The 18,140-nt window shown below is 40.1% G+C and overlaps 1 long non-coding RNA gene across 1 annotated transcript in view; it reads right to left on the reverse strand.

Annotated features, from left to right (window-relative positions):
• Nucleotides 1-18,140, reverse strand: part of LOC140532941 (uncharacterized) — a 276,289-nt gene that overhangs the window by 80,449 nt on the left and 177,700 nt on the right. The window contains exon 2 of the long non-coding RNA XR_011976743.1: nt 10,728-10,800. This is a non-coding gene — a long non-coding RNA (uncharacterized lncRNA). The remainder of the gene's footprint in view (nt 1-10,727; nt 10,801-18,140) is intronic.

Genomic DNA, 18,140 nt, shown 5'->3' on the forward strand with positions numbered 1-18,140 from the left:
TTTCAGACAAAACCAATGTGTGAATTTGCTGGTAAGTTTCAAGGGAAGGCTTCACTTTGAAGAGGGTCAGGGGAGAGTTATGAAGGATTGGTAAAGAATGATAGTGATACAAAAATAAAAAGGAAGGAAGGAAGGAAGGAAGGAAGAAAGGAAGGAAGGTCTTTGAAATAATTTTTTAAATTCTTAGAAAAGAGCAGAAAAAGAGTTTAGAAGGGGATGCAAACAAGCAAGGCAGTGCTGCTAATACCATGATCAACTTCATATATGTAATGATATATATTCTTTGTTTATGGAAATGTTCATTTTTGTTGATCTTTGTCAAGTTCTTAATTTTTAAAACTTTTTGCTTTGACTCCTAAAATCAGAGCTGTGTGCCAACAGTGTAAGATGCTATTTGGCACCTAGAGATCCTGCCCTTCTTCCCATGCTTAGCTCAGCTCCCATGAGAGATATTTAAGGCTGGAGGAGACCTGGACCTCCAAAGAGGGGAAGTGGTCTCCCCAGAGTCACATAGATAGCAAATGTCAGAGCTGAGACCTAAGCCCTATTTCTGAGTCTAAATTCAGGACTCTCATCATCATACTACACTACAAACTTTGTTCTGATTAGTCCTTTAATAAATTCTATTTTCCACCCAAAATGGCCTGCCTGCTATTCTAAGGTGTCATTCCATGTCCCATTTTGTTGCCTTCTCAATAATGAGAAGTCATTTATACCATGCCTATTATCTGCCAAGTATTGTGTTAAGTGCTTCAGAAATATTTCATTTGATTCTCACATCAAACCCACAACACAGGTGCTACTGTTATCCCCATTTTTACAGTTGAGGAAACTGAGGTAAAGAGGTTAAATGATGCAGCTGTCTTTGTGGTGGCCAAAAACTGAAATCAAGGGGATGCTCATTAATTGGGGAATGGCTAAACAAGTTGTGGTATATGAATGTGATGGAATACTACTGTGCTATGAGAAACGATAAACAGGAAGACTTCAGAGAGGCCTGGAAAGACTTATATGAACCGATACTGAGTGAAAGGAGCAGAACCAGGAGAACTCTGTACACAGCAACGACCACAGTGTGCGAAGAATTTTTCTGGTAGACTTAGTACTTCACTGAAATGTATGGACTCAAAAAATTTCCAATGGACTTGAGGCAAAGCACCTTTCACATGCAGAGAAAGAACTACAGAATGGGATTGCAGACAGAAACAGACCATTTTCTTTTGTATTACGTGATGCTTTGTTTTATAGTTTCCACCATTCATTTTAATTCTTCTATGCAACATACATTTAATAGGAATGTATTTGTAGAACCTATATAAGATTATACGCTGTCTCAGGAAGTGAGTGGGAAGGGAGGGGGGAATAAGGGAGGAATAAGGGGGTGGAAGTGGAAAAAAATCTAAGATATATGGAAGTGATTGTCGAACACTGAAAACAAATAAAATAATTCAATCAAAAAAATAAATAAAAGTCATCTGGTTCAAGAATGGGGGAAAAAAAGAGGTTAAATGACTTTCCCAGGGTCACACAGCTAGTAAGTATCTGAAGCTGGATCTGAACTCAGGTCTTCTTGACTCCAGGGACAGTGCTCATGGCTGGCAGGTACTCCCTTCCCAACACTAGCTCTGAGACTCCTGAACCTCAATAATGTCAAGATGAGAGATTCTAGAGTAAGAGGTCATGGATACAATCACAGAATTCGACTGTTGGAGAGAACCTCAATGGTTATCTAGGGTAACCCATGTTTACTACCTGTACAAACGTGGGGAAGCTGCTTACTTTCACACTCTCATTAGTTTGGGCTGGATGACCCCAAAATGCCTTTCAGCTCTAGAGCCATGAACCTCTAACCTCCTAGACAAGGCCTCTCCTGATCCACTTTCACCTACCTCTACCTAGTCAGTGAACTTGCTCGCTCTCTCTCTCTCTCTCTCTCTCTCAATTACCTTCTATTTACTTACCTGTGTACATGGCAAATCTATCAGTAAGAAGGTAAGCCTTCTGAAGGCAAAGACTATTTCATTTTTTCTTTGTATGTCCAGTGCCTAGCACAGTCAATGATCTGCACATAAGAAGTGTTTAATACATGTTGGATAAGTTGAAATGAATGAAGCCTTCCCTTCCCTGATCAGCCCACAGTCATTTCTTACCACAACAGCCACAACAGTCCTGAGTGCCTAGATCCTTCATTTGGTACCTAAGATAATGCTGTTTTGTACTGCTAGGCAGCTAAGTGATGCAATGGATGAAGCACCATAGTTGTAGTCCAAAGATCTAAGTTCAAATGTGACCACCAGCCACTTGACCCCTGTTTGCCTCAGTTTCCTTAATATGGGGATCACAATAACACCTATCTCCCAGGGTGGTTGTGAGGATCAAATGAGATAATACTTATAAAGCACTTAGCACATAGTAGGTACTATATAAATGTTGGCTATTATTACAAGCAGCGTGAGACCCTGGGCAGAGTCACTCAACTTCGTTGTCTAAGTTTACTCACCTGTAAAGTGTGGATAATAATATTAGCACCTACTTCCCATGGCTGTCATGAGGATAAAGTGTGATATTCACCAAACACTCTGCAAACCTTACGTCATTGCATCAATGCTAGCTGTTCTTATAGTCATTCTTATCTTATTGCCTGCAGCACTACAATTCTCTGTTATCAGGGATCCAACAGTTCCTACCAAATGATAAGTTCATGACAGAGAAGCAGAGGAAATGATTATCCATCAGCACGGCCTGAGGTCTGGAGCTGGGTTTCAAAGCCCAAGTCAACTACCACTCAAATCAGCAGTCATATTTGACTTCTTAAGCTCAAAAACTGAAACCTTTCTAGAATAGTCTATATTTGGCCTACAAAGAACTTCCCATGCTTCCCTCTGGTCCACAAGAACTACTCCCGTATTGATTTCTCCATCCAATAGCGCTCATTAGGGCCTTATAGATGCTTGGCTGATGGCCTCAGCATACTTACGGGATCAGCTCATACTCTGGGAATAGAAATTGCTGTCTTTTTTTTTTCCTCCACTCTCTCCTCTCAGAGAAAGTTAGAGGACAGCATTATAAATCGAGCTCTGTGCTGTATTCCATGAGACTGCTCATACTTGTCCATTTGTCCATAATTAAGAATGGAGGCCTTCAGAACTTCACTCCTAAATTCACCACTGTCTTTTTTTTTCTTTTAAACCTCTACACCTAAGGTGCTGGTCTAGATTGTAAGAAGAGAAGGGAGCTCTCTTTACTTATGTCATTCCCCTGACTTGGAAGGTGATTACTATCCATTGTTGAAGGCCTTCTCCAAGGCCTTCCTCCTTTGGGAGGACTCTGATCATTTTAGCTCATTGCTACCTGTCTCTGCCCTCTGAAATACTAATCTATTTGTCTGTACCACTCCACTGGCAATCATCACACAATGACCAGTAATATTATTTAACTTTTCATGTGCTTATTATGTTGCTCCTCCAGCTATAGTGCAAACTACTATGTGTTTATGTCCTGCGTCACTCTTAGCCATTCTCGTTCAGAGTAACCATCCTATCTGTGCTGAGGACATAACGCTGCCTTTAGAACCTGACTCGGAATTTCTGAGGGGAAAAAGCCAAGACTACAGTCCCAACAGAGCAAGGCCTCATCTTGGGAGGCTAAATCCCATTAAGGCCAGAATAGATCATCCTCTCCCTCTCCTAGTCCCTTAGGGGAAGGCTTCCTGGAAAGCCCTAAGCCACCCATTAAAAAGTAGCACTCAACAGAAATCCTCCGTCTGCACAACTCATCCTTTTTGGAGGGATCCCAGTTGTTTCTGACCTCAGTTTGCTCCTTGAAGCTTCTCCTGGCCTGGCCTGACTGCCTGACCAGAAATCTGTTTTTCCTCACATTGTGTCATCCCCCTCCTTTTACCTCCTCACTTTGCTTCCTATTTCAAGGAATATCACCCCCTGTATCTACCTAGACCCTGACTAGGCCCCAAACCTGTTATTATCCCAATCTGGACTCAGAGTATTCCAGAATCCATCTGACCAAGCATCCACACAGCCCAATCTAAGTACAAGCCTCAATCCTGTACTGCTCATCTGTCCCTAGTAGAAAGAGCAACCCTCCAACCCAGACTAGTTGGACCATTCAGTACATCATTTTCTGTCTGCCTGAAAAGCCTCTTACTGCTATGAAAGTATGGTCACCAAAGTATTAGAAGATCTGTAATTGGAGAAGTCAGATAATTAGCTTTTCTGATAATTCTGAAAATGCAGATAGATGGTGCAGTATATAGTTTACTTGGCCTGGAGTCAGGAAGACCTGAGTTCAAATCTGGCCTCAGACACTTTCTAGCTATGTGACCTTGGGCAAGTCCTTTAACCCTATTTGCCTCAGTTTCCTCATCTGTAAAATCAGAAGGAAATAACAAACCACTCCAGTATTCTTGCCAAGAAAACCCCAAATGTGGTCACAAAGACTCAGAAACAACTGAACTGATTGAACAGCAATGAACAACAAAGATCTGATAAACTCACTCAGGCTACAGAGAAATCTAGAATGATGCCATCTCACTCTGGGTACTTTCTCCTTCACCCCCCTCCTACTTTTTAGCTTCTTTTTATATGTAGTCTTCTTCCATTAGCTTATGAGCTCCTTGAGGGCAGGCACTTAACAAATGTTAATTGACTGACTTCCCATAGCCAGAGTATTGTACTAGGCCTTAGGAGAGATAAAGTTTAGAGAAAACACAGACTAGAAGGCCCAATACTGGCTCTGCCTTCATTCACACCCTGCTACACTGATTCTGCAGTAGGAGTTGGAGAAATAATTTGACTCAGAGCAGAGGACTAATATGACTAGCTCTATTAGAGTTAGTTGAGCTGTGATATAAAGAGGATAGATTAGAATGGCAAGGGAACTGAGTAGAGAGAAGATGTTGGATAAGAGGAATATTATAAGGATAAAACCAAAAGGGCTTATGAAATGATTGGATCCAGGAAGAGAGAAGAGTCAAAGACAACCCCAAAGTTTTAACATGAGAGGCTAGATCAGGGATGGGCAACCTGTGGCCATGAGGCCACATATGGCCTTCTAGGTCCTTGGGTCCAGCCTTTTGACTGGGTCCAAGTTTTACAGAACAAATCCTTTTATTAAGGTGGTACAAAGACAATAGCAAAGTAGTCCTGCCTTCCTGCTGTTGTCCTGAATAGGTAAAATGTATGTAAAGTATACACAAAGCAATTTCAGAGATGGGGGGTAAGCAGTACTATTGTGGGTATCAGGAAAGGATATCTTGAGATTAGTCTTTAAGAGAGTGACAGACCGTAACAGCTAAAGTGTGGGAAGGGAATAATCCAGGTAGGGGGTTATCTCATGACAGAGAGGGCATGAGAGACTATTCTCATGTAAAAAGAATATTAAGTAGGTTACTTGGTTAGAACACAGAATATGTGAGGGTAGTAATATGAAATTAATCTGGATGTCACCTGCTAAAAGGCAGAAAACAGAAAGATGTCATCAACATAGTCTGCTCTTCTGCTAGAGATGCCAAATGTGGAGAAATAGGGGAAAGCACTGACTTGGAGTACAAACCCCTTCTCTTTCACATCTTAGCTATATGGCTTTTCTCAACTGAAAAGTAAGGATTATAATACTTAAACTTAACTCACAAGGTTGTTGTGAAGATCAAATGAAGATACAGGAACATTTTTAAAATAAGAAGGGAACTCAGGCAGGTCCATTCCACAGGTATGAACAAAGGGAGAGTTCTTAATCAAACAAGGGATAGAGGTGGTCACAAAAGATGAAACAGATCACTTTGATTAAACAAACTGAAAAGTTCTGCAGTAACAAACTGAGTGTAACTAGGATAAAAGTGGATACTATCCACTAGGCAAAAAAATCTTTACAACAAATATATCTGATAAGAGTGAATTCCAAGATACATAGCAAACTAATAAAAATATATAACACTAAAAACCATTCCCTGACAGATAAGAGACCAAAGGATAAAAACAAATAGTTCTCAAGAGGAATTACAAACTGTTAACAATGATAAGGGATAGAGCATGATGGGACATGTCTCCCAGTTATCCAGAGGCTAAGGCTACCAGATCTTTTGAGCCTGGAAATTCAGAGCCACAATGGGTTATGCCAATCAGGGATCCTCACTAAGTACTTTATCAGTATAGTGAGCACCAGGAGCAGTCCAACTACCAGGTTCACTAAGGAAAAGGCAAATTGACCCAAGTTGGAAACAGAGCAGGTCAAAATTGCTATGCTGATTAATAGTGGGGTGAGGCCCATGATAACTCCACTTCCAACCTGGGAAAGATGAGAAGACCCAGTCTTAACCACACACACACACATACACAAGAAAAGAAGCAAATAGAAATATCTATATGTGTGTGTATGTATATGAGCACATGTGCATATGAAAAATTGCTCCAAACTATAACAAGAGAAACACAAGAAATCCAACTCTGACATTTTATCATAGACCACCCAAAACTGAAGATAACAAAAACTGATGAATAATCATTAGTGGAATTGGTCCAAATATTAGAGAAAACGATTTTGAATTATGCTATAAAGTGACTAGATGTCTAACCCACAGCTTCCACTGCTAAGCATATAATCCAAGGAGATCTAATACAGAAAGGTCCCATATACACTAAAGTAGTTGTAGTGGTACTTTTTTATTGTAGCAAGGAACTAGAAACAAAATAAAAGCCTGATTCTGATAAGAAAATGGTTACATAAATGGTGGTACATAAATGTTTTTTTGTTTTTGTTCAATAAGAAATTATAACTGTAAAGCATTCAGAAACATGGGAAGACTTACATGAACTGATTCGAAGTGAAGTAAAGCAGAACTAGGAAAACAATGTAGCTAATGACACAATATATAAACAAAGAGAACAACGCAAGCAACAACTCGATGCTACGGAATGAGAATGGCCACAGTGGTGCCCGAGAAGAGAAGGGAAGAATGTGCCCCTCTCTTCTTAGGGCGGAGGCAGTAGACTCTGGCTGTGGAACAAAGCACATGCTAAGAGATTCCACTGAAACACTGGTTAGTTGTAATGAATTCCTTTTTTTTTTTTTAAATTCTGTGTTATAACAGATGACTGCACAAGGAAGGAAGATTGCAGGAATATATTCAAGTGGAAACTAGATAAGAAGGAAAGAAGATCACTGGTCTAAGGAACTCTCAAATGAAGAAACTTCCCACCAAGGCACTTTCTCTTCAATTTGAGGTCTTAGAACATTGCCTAGGGAATTGAGATATTAAGTGACTTCTCCAGGGTTAAACAACCAGAATGTGTCTTCCTTTCCAAGTCTTCTTGGCTCCAAGGACAGCTTTTTGTCTACTTGGATCCAGGATCTACTTTACATATATTTTGCCGATGCGGGGAAATGGCAAAAAGGCAGAACTACTTTTCTGTTGTCTTTGTACACTCTTAGTAAGAGAATTTGTTATGTAAAATTTGGACTCAGTCAAAAGGCTGCACCCAAGAACCTAGAAGGCCACATGTAACCTCGAGGTTGCGGGTTCCCCACTCATGATCTAACTTCTCATGTTAAAACTTTGGGGTTATCTTTGACTCTTCTCTCTTCCTGGACCCAAAAAAAAGATATCAATAAAAATTTAAAATCTAAACCAAGCTGTGCATGAAGCACCAAAAAAATGAATAACTGTTATGATTTCTCCCAGCTTCATTCTGCTTTGCTATCTCTCACTCAAATCTGACTCACTGGTTCTGTATCTCTGTCTGTTCCTGGAGGCCCATCATTGATTCCTACAGGCAATTTTCCTTCTCACTACCTGACTTGCCTGCTCTGCTTAGAGCTTGATTAGGCTAGAGTTACAGTTCTGGTCTAACTTCTGCCCCTGGTTAGAGACCATCAATAAAATGAGGGGAGTAGACGAGATGACCCCAAAGATCTTTTTTGGCTCTAACGTTTCATGATTAATTTTTAAAGATCATCTGTGTTCTCTTGTCAGTCCCTTATCAGTTCTTAACTAGACCTTGACTCTGATTTCCTAGTAGTATCCCCAATATTTCTCACTAAGCATCAACTCAGCCTTGCTCTAAGGACATGTGCTGTAAGGACATGTGCCTCAAAGTACTCTCATGTTTCCACAAATCCATTACCAAAACCTGCCAACCTGATCTCCCTTATGCCTCAACCTCACATTAAGGTTCCTAGGAGTTTCCCTGATTAATTCCTGCTGAAGTTAACCAACCCTAGACACTGATGATAAGAATTTCAAATGCAGTGAGAGTTTGACAGGTGAGAGAGTCTTAGCCAGAGAGAATCTTCTGGTACCTTCTAGATAGTCCCTTTATCCACCTATCTGGGACCCATTCAATTTGCCAGGTTCTATTATAAAGCAACATCTGTCTTTGAAAACATCATGAGGAATGCGCCTCTCTTGTCGAGCCATACCCATTAATAATAATATTTAAAGTAACAGTAAACTCTCCCCATCACAGTCATACCAGAAAGTTATATCAGTCTCCAGGTGGAGGATGAGCTATTTCCCCAACACTTCTAGGACAAACTTATCCCTGGGTTCATTCAATCAAATTTAAGACATCCAATATATTAATTCTCCCAAACAAAAGCTAAAGGACAAAGGCCTCAAGCCACTGGCTGTGGGCCCTGCCCCCAAGAAGGCTGAAAGTACAGTTTTAGCTAATAACCAGGGATATCTATTAGGCTGGAAATGAGAATTAACAGAAAATAAATCAAATGCTAATTATGGTCTGCTCAGGAGAGCTAGAGGAGAGAAACATCCCCTGGAATGTTCCAGGGCATTTCCTGGCAGGACTCATTGTCTGCTGTTGGAAGTATTCAATCATGACTTCACTTCTCCATCCATCCTTCCTTCATGGCCCTATTACCTTAATTATAAATATGGGACTTTGGATGATAGAATCCCATAGAAATATTAAATGGAAGTACAATTCAACCCCTTACTAAAGACTGTTAATACTCAAGGGGTGGGAAATCCCACAGCTCCTTATCAATTCTGATTACAGTGGCTTAACTAAAGACAAACACCTGGGTGATAAGAGAAAGCATGGTTGATAACAGATAACCTGGACAATTATCTGTAAACCACAGAATGCTAAAGATAGAGGAGATGCTAGGAAGAAGAATCATAAATAGAAGTAGAAGACTTGGATTCAGGAAGAGAAACAAGCATTAATGTGGCACCTGAGGTGTGCCTGGCCCTATGCTCAGCACCTTACCAGTACTCACCACAACACTGTGAGGTGGGGATTGTCATCATCCCCATTTTACAAGTGGAGAAACTGAGGCAGAGAAAAGCAAAGTGACTTGTCTCAGGTCACAGACTGAGTAGGTATCTAAGGCCAGATTTGGGCCCATGCTTCCTGACTCCAGGCCCAGAGGTCTATCCACTGTGCCACTTAGCCAACTGGAAGCTGGATCCCTTCTCAGATACTTACTAGTTACTACCTGTAGTACGTGGGCAAATCAATTAACCTCTCTCAGTCTCAGTTTTTTCATCTGTAAAAAGGGGTTGATAATAGTACTAACCTCAAAGGTTTGTTGTAAGATATTATATGAGATAACATATGTGAAGTTCTTTATAAACTTTTGAAATCTCTTTAAATCTTAGCCTTATTTAATTGATTTAAAAGATAAGGAAGACCCAGAGATAAAAGTAACTTGCCCAATACCACACAGCTAGAAAGTGGCAGAGGTAGAATTCAAACCCAAAGATTTGAACTCCCACTTCAGTATTCTTTCCACTCTACCACATTGAATGTCCACTGAGAACCAAGGAAGACTTTATAGAGAAGATGGCACCTAAGCTTTGAAAGATTTAAAAAGATGGAGAGGGTTATTCTTCTGGTGAGGGATGGTATGAGCAAAGAAAGGCTGGGAGGTGGGGACAGGGGGAAGAAGAGCAGAAAAGAGTGTTCAAGTGTGGGAAATAGTGAGCAGGATGAACTTAGTGGGGCATCATTGGAAGTACTAGGAGATAAGGCTGGCAAGGTAGGTTGTAGCCAGCTTGTAGAGGGCCTTAGATTCCAGTCTGAAAACCTTAAGTTTTACTGAGTCTGCAGGTCTGCAGGAACTAGGGAAGATTTTCAGACCAGAGCATTAGGGAAAGTTATGTAGGAAAGAATAAAGCCTGAGAAGACTAGAGGCCTCCAATTAGGAGGGAAGTAAATGGGGATCTGAACTGGGGTGAGAGGAATGAGAATGGAAAGGATCTCCCGGGAGCCCATAGGAGAGATGGTGGAGGCCAAGGTTGCCCCTGTCGGACTCAGTTGGCTGGTTAGACACGGTGTGGGAGCAGGAAGAGCTGAGGAGGACTGAGGCTTCAAGCCTGAGTAATCAATATAAGAGGCAGCTAAGTGTCACAGTAGATAAGAGTGCTGGGCCTGGCGTCAGAAAGACCTGAGTTCAAATCTGGCCTTAGACACTTACTACATGTGTGACCCTGAGCAAGTCACTTAACCTTGTTTGTCTCAGTTCCCTCATCTGTAAGATGAGCTGGAAAAGGAAATGGCAAACCATTTCAGTATTCCTACAAAGAAAACCCTCAATAAAAAGGTAATGAAGAGTCTGACACGAATGAACAATCAACATAAGAGACTCAGATACAAAGGTGCCAAAACATAAAAATCCAACTAGGAGAAAATGGACAAAGACTTACACTGACGTAGTTAGCGCTTTTAAGCTTACAATGTTTTCTTCCAACTCACCTCAACTGCATTTCTTCTAAAAAAGAGATCCACATTCTTTGAGCTTGTCACATTCATCAGGCATTTTTCCTTCCTGGATAAAAAGCAAAACATACAAACACATTATTACAGTAGGCTAACTATCAAAGGAATGGCCAATGTGTATTCTGCTGATATGCAGTGGCAGCTCACTCTTACACAAGATTTTATAATTTATTTATAAATAAAAATGCTTTTCTCACAACCCTGCGAGGTGGGTATTATTATCTATTTTGCAGATGAGGAAACTGAGGCTCAGAGGAGTTGTGACTTACTCAAGAAGTGGAGGGCCCAGGATTTGAAGCCAAGTTCCAAATCTAACATTTACTACATGTCACCTTGGGCAAGTCACTTAAACTGTTCTAGGTCTTAGTTTCTTCATCTGCAAATTAGGAAGTTGGATAAAGGGTCTTCAATGTCCTTTACAATTCTAAGGCTATGTTCCCTATGTTCTTCTCACTCTAAGTCCCATGTTCTTTCTCTTACACCCTTCTGTCTCTGCAAAAACAATAAACTCTTGGGATTCCTCCCCACTCTAGAATGCTCTTGTGAACTTACCTGGCCACAGTCAATTTCTTGTGAGCCACAAATAGAAATACCCCTTACAACATCTCTAAGTAAGTCATTGCACAAACATCAAGGCTACTACTTTCTTCTAAACTCAAGAAACCTTAGATGCATAGTCAGGATTCAGTTTTAAATAGGTTCTAGATAGTGATAATGACAATAATAATGGTTGACATTTTATAGGAACTTAAGCATTTTGCATATGTCACGTATAGTCTGGTCCTCAAAACAACTCTGAGAGGTAGGTTCTATAGATACCGTTATCTCTACTTTGCAGAAAAAGACAATGGAGTTAGGATCTGGAGCTAGGCCTTCCTGACTTCTGGTCCAGTACTCTGTTAACTCTGCCCTACTGCTCTGTAATGGTTTCATCTCCCTCCTGCTCCCTGTTCCACCAGTTATTCCACATTCTCCTCCCTGAGCCTAGACCACAACCTCCTTGTTAAAGAAAATCAGAAGGTTTGCAAGAAGGAAGAACAAGATCTAGGGAGGCCTTCTCCATGTAAATGCGGAGCAGTGCAAGAGTATCTGAAGAGGAAAGCTGGAACGTGGTCAGCTGTCTGCAGCCTTGTGGACTGGGAAGGAACCATTGTGGCTTTGTCTCTCTAGCATGCATTCAAAGTTTGGCTGGGACTTACGTTTGGATATTTTCCCCAGTGAGCTGTGTTCACCAGACACAAACCAAGCATTGAAATCCCTACCACACAACAGTTCTTGCTGTTGAAGGTCACAGACTTGAGTCACCTTCAAGGTCATCCATTCCAAGACCTTCATCTTAGAGATGAGGCTATTTAAGCCCAGAGAGGTGAAATAACTTTTCCAGAATCTTCCAAATAAGTAAGGAGGAGAGTTGGTATCTGAACCCAGGTTCTCTGGCTCCAAACCCAGGGGGCATTCTACTGTATCATGCAGTTTCCAAGAAAACACACACATCCCAGGAACATCCCACTGATTCGAGTCTCCTGAAAAGCTTATACCCACAGCTTCAGACGTGTTCTTCCTAAAGCAAATGCTGTTTTTCCTTTGATCAAAGGGAGCCCATAGGGAGCGCAGAACAGGTCAGAGGAGTGAGTGAAAACCTCCTCTGATATCTCCAAAGCCCAGTTCCCACCATCAGACTTCACTGAGAAACCTCACACCCTGGGCCCACTAAAGCCAGGCAAGATGAAGAGACCCCAAAGAGAAGAAAAGCACTGAGGCTATATCAGCGATAATTGTACCTGAAAAACATGATCGGTTTCAACTTCCCAAGTATAAAATGCACAATTTGGCTGCCTTTGTTCATTTATTATTAATGATAATGACAATAATAACTTCTAAGGGGCTTTTCATCTTCAAACCACTTTACAAATACAGTCTGTTTAATTTGAGTTTCATATTCTCTTTTCCTTCCATCCAAATTAATTTCACCTCAGCACAGACTCAGGTCACAGAGACAAGCACCTCTATCTTGTCCTTGAAGAGCCTCTTAGGCAAACATTCAGATCAACTGCATTTTTGTCAGGAGTTTCTGTAGCACTGTAATTAGTTAAGCTTTGGATGCTGGAGAGAATTTGCTAGTCCATCCAGGCTCACATTTTATGTTAATTTGCTCTTCCTTTATCGATTCAATTCCTTTTTTGAAAACCCAGATCAACTCCAAAGGAGCTATTTTCTTATAAGGGAAGAGAGGGAGAAAAGAAGGGAAGGGATGTGAGAAAACCAGAATCCTTATTTTCTTAAAGACAAATTAGTTACTCACTTGCACAGAGAGTGAAGAATGACATGTCACAAAGGTGTTATTTCCCTAGAGCACATGAAATCTATTCACACAGTTCAACATTTAACATCTCCTTCTACAACAGTTCCCATATCCATGATCATGGTCACTTGTTGGTCAGCCCTAATCTAAAGTTATCTCTTTCTCACCCCCATCCCCTCTTGACCAAAGCACATCCTGAAAGATGGATGATCACAGTCCCTCTTGAGCTTAAACATTCTCTTACTGATGTTGATTCCTCTACCCCTCCCCTCACCACCATCTGAAATTAGTTGAGCCTACCTATTGACTAAATAAATCAACAACCAGATTCACAGAATTACAGTACCGCAGAGCAGCTAGTCCAATTCTCCATTTCGCAAAGGAGGAAAGTGAGGCCCAGAGACATTAACTGACTTCCTTCATGGAGTCTGAAAAAAATGACTTACCTAGAGCACCACCAAATGAACCTCTACCAATGTAATCTATTAGCATTTATTGAGTGCCTAATATATTCAAGGTGTCAGACTAAGTACTTCTGAGGATAGAGAACAGAACATAGTAGCTAGAGGCAACCAGTCCATCAAAATGCATTTATTAAGCCTCTACTACAAAAAACAAAATAATACACGTTCATAAGGAGCGTGAATTCTAGCAATATAGTACAGTCTAAGCAAGCTGGATGTGGCATCATAGGAGCTACCCACCCAGTAGGAGACATGGCAGGGTTCAAGAGTTCAAGTCAGGGAGCAGTTTTGTGGAGTAGGATCCTTTCATCTCTACCCAAGGGAAGGCATTTTATCCAACAGAGAGTAGTTTGGAGAGCTGAGCAGTTTGAGACAGGAAGGAAATTAAAGGAATAGGTCCTCTGGCAGCAGAGAAAAGAGTCATTAACTCAAAAGACAACTAGCCCTGGAAGTTGAGAGTAGAGCTATTGGAAGACCCAAGAAGCCCAACTGAGTAACATGGCTGGGAGGTTACTCCTAGGAGAAAGAGAATATCATAGGAAGAGAGAGGATCTGGGGACCTGTAGAATTGTCTTGTCCATGTTTTCCTCATATGCGGGGCTCACTACCACTGTAATCTCTTCATAGGTGCTGTGTCTGTGGGAGAGTGAACCCCAGGTTTATGGACCAATGTTTTATAAGTCCTCTTCTTACTATGCTATCTCAGTAAATGCCTTTGCTTCAAGGAAATTGTCTCCTATATTAGCTAACTAATTGCTAGCAAAGGTAGGCTCACCTTACCTTGTAGGCTTGTAAGTTCTGATTTCAGGAGTGCAGACTCTTAACAGTGGCCCTCTAATCTGAAAATGATCAGCTCCACTAGAGACCCAATCTGTAAGCCCATGAAAAAAAGTTAACAGTATAAGGTAGTGCCCAATTAATGGAACAGGCAGTAACTACTCCAGGAGTTCAGAGGCCAGACAGAGCTGTGTAGGCTAGAGTTGTCATTGGATTTGAATTGAGCACTGAATTATAGTAAAGATTCAGAAAGGTAAAGAGGAAGAGGAATTTCCAGGTGTGAGGAATGAAATGATGGGAGCAAAAGAAGGGGAATGGCAGAAATGCCCCCTGTTGTGTGCTACTCCTTTCTCTTCTTGTCCCCCTCCCTCCTATCCTTCAACAAGCACAATACTGAAATTAAACTTTGCCCTCTAGCACAGATTTTTGGTATCAGAAATATTCACCCAGAGGGCTATAACATTTACCTCAATTAAAATCAAAGTTGTTAGCAGAAGCATCTCTTTAGAACTGTTCATTTCCGTTGTACAAAGTCCTAAAAAAAATTGTTTTGATGGATATCATCCTAACATATGGTATTTCCAAAAACTTTAAGACATTTGCTTTACTTTGTTAATTTTTTTCTTCCAATTTGAATAGTGGGGTAAATTTTTATAAGGACAAGCTTATTATTTTCTACAGGAAAAGGGGAAGAAATCTGGACTCCAAACTTCTAATCTCTAGGTGTAATCTGCTCCAGAAAACAGAAGCAGTTCACTACTTTCTAGAAGTATACTTTGCAAGTAGTAGGGCCTACTTTAATATTTAATAAGTAGCAGGCACTTCTTTAATATCTGTTAAATATAACAGTTGAATTGAAAGAAATCTTCTAGCAAAAGAGGAGGAATGTCATTTGGGGGTAACTTTGAAAGGATGGCACGAAGCCATTGACTAGTTATGACACTATCAATTGTTGTGTTAAATCGTAATCTCCTTGAGGGCAGAGTCTTTGCTATCTAAATTTTATATCTCTCCATTAGCAAGTATTTAGATGGCATGTGGGGTTTTGTAAGTCAGTCTACATATGTTGCACTAACTGATCATCACAACAACCCTGTGAGATAGGTGCTGTTATTATCCCCATTTTACAGCTAAGGCTAAGAGAGATTAAGTGATTTTCATAGGGCAAAATGTCTATGAAATGATGTGAACTCAGGTCTTCCTTATTCTGAGGGTAATACTCCTCTATCCACTGGACCACCTAGCTGCCCACATCAGTACTTAAGATATGTTTGTTGTTGTTACTTGGTCAGATCGCGACAGTCTCCTAAAGGTCTCACTTCCCTGCCCCATCCCAATCTGTATCAGAACTTAACCCACAGTCACAATATTCTCAATCTCAAACTGACTGCAATCACCTTGACCCCAGTTCTCTTCCCAGGAAATAATATGAAAAAATCCTAAATTAAACAACATATACCGTTGAATAAGCTGCACATCAGTAATTATTAGTGTATTGACTAAATATTTTGGACTCTCTGAATTCCTAAAATTCTTAACCGTCTCTGACTTCTGGTAATTATTTACTCCTTGATCCATTCATATCTTAACAATCTGTCTGGACTCTTCTTCAAGAGCCAATTCCTGACCACCAATCACTGTGTGCTTTGTTTCTTTATCTATTCCTGCTCTCATGCCCCAATACTTCTTAATCTTTGGCTAGATCTTGTACTGCCCTAATTCTCCAGGACTTCATTCCCACTTGTTGTAATGCGACTCATTTCGAGTGTGAAAGATCACCTGGAATCATATGACCAATAAAAAGGCAGATTCTGAACCCAGGTCTTGTGTGAATTAGTGAACTGAGCTACAAATTAACAGAACCCCTGCATCAAAATAGTAACTCTAAAGGCTCCAGAAAGCTAAATCAAAGAGTGTTCCGTCTAGGAATCTAGGCATATCGGCAGTATTTTCCTGTAGATGAATGCTGCCTGATGTTTGATTCAGCTCTGATTCTCGATTTCATTCCCCAGAGTAGTTGTTCTTAACTTTTTCTTCTCATTCTCAACCACATCCCAAATCTCCATAGTTTGAAGAGACTGCCTTCTACTTCTCTGAAAAGACCTGCCAAGGTTGCTGGTGGTTCAGTGGGTAGTGATAACTGCAGAGGGAAGAAGACCTAAGTACAAGTGCAAATTCTGCCTCAGGCACTTTATTAGCTATAGGATGTTGGGCAAATCATTTGACTTCTCTCATATTCGATTTTCTAATCTGTAAAATGTGTGATTGGAACTCAATGTTCCTTCCAGTCGTAATTCTATGATCCTATGACATGTGCTTCGTCAGCCCTATTCCTCACAAAATCTGAGTTGGAAAAGACCTTAGAGAACATCTAATCAAACCTCTACTTGAAAAGAAATCTCTTATATTATATATCTTATATTATATTTTCTGTCTGAAAACTGAGTGTTTAGCTTTTGCTTAAAGACGTCCAATGAAGGAGAACATATTTAAAACAATTAATATCTATGTAATACTAGCCTTGATGTACACTTTCAGAATTGTAAAATGGATCACCTCATACAATATTAACAGAATATAAGGTCCATTGCCCTAAGACCAACTACAGAAGAAGTAATGCTTCATCATCAAAAGAGGATAGATACATTTCCTCACGGTACATGAGGATATTTCAAATAGCTCAAATAGTTTAAAAATTTTGGAAAAATCACATACTTCACTGAAGTATGAAAAATAATGAAGGTCTTTCACTGAAAGACCTGAAAAATAATGAAGGTTAATGGCAGATACACATTATTGTATTTGTCAAATGTAACTGAATCTGGTTTACTTCTGGAAGGAGTCCATAAAAAGTCCAAGATGGAAGAATGGACTCAGAAGGCCATCCATGGGAGACATGTACATGAATGTAGTCATTAATATGTTGAAAAAGAAGCAGCAAGAAAAATGTCCAAGTTAAGTGGATTTGTTTATGAATACAGAGAGGCTTAGAAGGGCCATCGAGGACACTGCCATTGCAATCAGAAATTAAAAAAAGATTATCCTTGAGGAGCATAGTTTGGGTGATAATGTAGATGAATCAAGGAAGCAGTAGAAACCATGCAACATGTCACAACAAGCTGCAAAACTTTTCCACCTACTTAAAGTCTATTACAATATAATTTGATGGTGAGAATTCTACATTTATAAAGCACTTTACAGTTTTCAAAATAGCTTTCCTGTGAGTTAGGAAACATGATTAATCCAAATATTAATTTTACTCATCTCATTATGCAGGTGAAGAAACTGAGACTCAGAGAACTTGTGACTTGCTTAAGATCACATGGCTAGTTAAGATCACATGGTCCAGTCATTTGTCAATGCTTCCTGACTTCCAGTCTTGTGCTCTTTAATATGCACCCTATAATTTCTTATCCATTTCAATTCAATCCCATAAGCATTTATTAAGTGCCTACTTAGTGTGACAGGTATTGTGTGAAGCGCACAAAACCAAAATCATTCTTGCTCTCAAAAATTTTCACATTATACTGGGGAAACCCAGATTTCCTTTTTGTATTTTGCACTACAGTTTGGTGCTGGCTATTTTCCCAAAAACTTTCATTCCTGTTAACACATTTGCCAGCCTTGGATGGTACAATTATTAATGCAGTAGTATTGGAGGATTTCTCACTGTCTTGTATATTTGTGGATTACTGAGCTAATGATACTAGATCTTTAGCTGAAAACTTCTCTACTGACAAATAAAAAGGAAAAGAAACAAGAGTTTAAAATTCACATTTCCACACTTGCATTATTTGAGAAGTCATCAAAATATTCCCCAGAGATTATATATTCAGAATCTAACTC

Source organism: Notamacropus eugenii, chromosome 3 (assembly GCF_028372415.1).
Source record: "Notamacropus eugenii isolate mMacEug1 chromosome 3, mMacEug1.pri_v2, whole genome shotgun sequence".
NCBI classification, from domain to species: Eukaryota; Metazoa; Chordata; class Mammalia; order Diprotodontia; family Macropodidae; genus Notamacropus; species Notamacropus eugenii.